A 2,500-nucleotide genomic window follows, 5' to 3' on the forward strand; every position below is an offset into this window, starting at 1 on the left:
TCTTATTCTCACTATCCCTCTTCTAATTTCTCTCCCTTTCCCACTCCCACTCCCTCTCCCTCTCACTTTCACTCTCAGTCTTCCTCTCCCACTCCCTCTCCATCTCCTTACCCGCCTTCCTCTTCGTATTCCTCTCCCTCTCCCTTTCCCACTCCCTCTGCTTCTTCCTCTTCCTCTCCCTCTCCCTCTCCTTCTCCTTCTCCTTCTCACTCTCCCTCTTCTTCTCCCTCTCCTTCTCCGTCTCGGTCTCCCTCTCCCTCTCCCTCTCCCATTCCCACTCCTTCTCCATCTCCTTACACGTCTTCCTCTTCGTATTCCACTCCCTCTCCCTCTCCCTCTCCCACTCCCTCTCCATCTCCTTACACACCTTCCTCTTCGTATTCCTCCCATTCCCTCTCCCATTCCCTCTCCTTCTCCCTCCCGCTCTCTCTGTATGCATGTGTACCTGCTCCATCATCAGCGTACCCCCGTTCAAAATAAAGAGCAAAAGCACAGCCTCCTCTAAACGCCTCGGAGTTACTGCATTGCTTCGTACCGTAACGTAATAACAGTTATCCCGAATGCCACGCGTCCATGATGTTTTCACAGACTCTGCACGATCTCCGATTCGACATTAATTTCCATCAGGGGAAACTGCACCGGATCGACCTCGTCACGCGGACTTTCAAACTTATCTTAATGCTGGACAGGGTAAAGTTTGCAGCTTAAACATGCTGTCCGCGTCTCGACCCCGGCTATATTTTTAGTACTGGTTCCAAGTTGGTGTGACTGGTTTTCTCTCCTCTAGGTTGTAACGGATTGTGAAAGAGGGAGAGAGTGAAAGGGGGAGAGAGAGAGGGGGATGGATAGGGAGGAAGAGAGAGAATGAGAGAGAGAGAGAGAGAGAGAGAGAGAGAGAGAGAGAGAGAGAGAGAGAGAGAGAGAGAGAGAGAGAGAGAGAGAGAGAGAGAGAGAGAGAGAGAGAGAGAGAGGAGAGAGAGAGAGAGAGAGGAGAGAGAGAGAGAGAGAGGAGAGAGAGAGAGAGAGAGAGAGAATGAGAGAGAGAGAGAAGAGGAGAGAGAGAGAATGAGAGAGAGAGAGAGAGAGAGAGAGAGAGAGAGAGAGAGAGAGAGAGAGAGAGAGAGGAGAGAGAGAGAGAAAGAGAGAGAGAGAGAGAGAGAGAGAGGAGAGAGAGAGAGAGAGAGAGAGAGAGAGAGAGAGAGAGAGAGAGAGAGAGAGAAAGGGAGAGTGAGAGAGAGAGAAAGAGAGAGAGAGAGAGAGAGAGAGAGAGAGAGAGAGAGAGAGAGAGAGAGAGAGAGAGAGAGAGAGAGAGAGAGAGAGAGAGAGAGAGAGAGAGAGAGAGAGCATCAATGAAAAAAAGTGGCTGAAGGGAACAGGTGCAAAAGAAAAAGATTCAAAAAATGCAAAAGCATAAAACTTCCCTTGTATCCACTAAAAATCGTTGCAGCAGTGAAAGTCCATTTTGCAACATCGGCCACAGGTCTACTCAATATTTTATGCTCTATAAAACACGCTCCTTAAGTCCGTCCTCCCGCCCCCCTCCCTCCCTCCCTCTTTCCCAGCATCCCCCACCACCCCTTCCCTCGGCTACGGTCGTCTGACAGTATTAATATAATTGAGCTCCCTTCCTCCCTCCATGCCTCCTTCTCCCCTCTATCCTCCTCCCCCCTTTCCTTCCCATACTACTTGTTTGCCTTCTTCTCTCCCCTCCCCCTTCTATCCTTCCCCCCCAACCCAATCCTTCCCTATCCTACTCCCCTATCCACTCCTCCTTTCCCTTCACCGTCCTTCCTCATCCTACTCTCACCGACCTCTCCTCCACTCCATCCTAACCTTATCCTTCCCCTCCCCCTCCATCTCCCCAACCCCCTCCATCTCCCCAACCCCCTCCATCTCCCCAAGCCCCCCCATCTCCCTCGCCCCCTCCATCTCCCCAACCCCCACCATCTCCCTCGCCCTCTCCATCTCCCTAGCCCTCTCCATCTCCCTAACCCCCTCCATCTCCCCAACCCCCTCCATCTCCCTCGCCCTCTCTAGCTCCCTCGCCCTCTCCATCTCCCCCACCCCCTCCATCTCCCCAACCCCCCCTCCATCTCCCTCGCCCTCTCCATCTCCCCAACCCCCTCCATCTCCCCAACCCCCTCTATCTCCCCCTCTCCCTCCATCTCCCCCTCCCCGAGTCACGCGAAGGCAGAAGTTACGCCGATTTAGCCCGACAGATTACCCAACCAGAGAGCGAGAAGATCCGTATTGAAAGTTCTGCCACTCTTTATTTACTAAACTGACTTGATGGGGGAGAGAAAGTAGAGGGAAGGAGGGACGGGAGGGGTAGAGGGAAGGAGGGAAGGAGGGAGGGAGGGGGAAAAGATGGAAGAGTAATGGGGAAAGGTTTGTTCACAGAAGAAATGTGCTTGTGATTTTTTTCTTTTAATTTAGTTGTTTCATCTCTCTTTTTTTTTCTCTTTCCCTTTCTCTCGCTCTCGCACTCTCTCTTTCTCTC

General features: G+C 52.3%; 1 protein-coding gene across 1 annotated transcript in view; it reads right to left on the reverse strand.

Moving 5' to 3' along the window:
- The window catches only part of LOC122245998 (uncharacterized), a 211,198-nt gene that overhangs the window by 962 nt on the left and 207,736 nt on the right, over window positions 1–2,500 (reverse strand). The gene's annotated exons all lie outside the window — the stretch shown is intronic.

This window comes from Penaeus japonicus, unplaced genomic scaffold (genome assembly GCF_977035675.1).
Source record: "Penaeus japonicus unplaced genomic scaffold, GWHDUDI00000001_assembly GWHDUDI00000027, whole genome shotgun sequence".
NCBI classification, from domain to species: domain Eukaryota; kingdom Metazoa; phylum Arthropoda; class Malacostraca; order Decapoda; family Penaeidae; genus Penaeus; species Penaeus japonicus.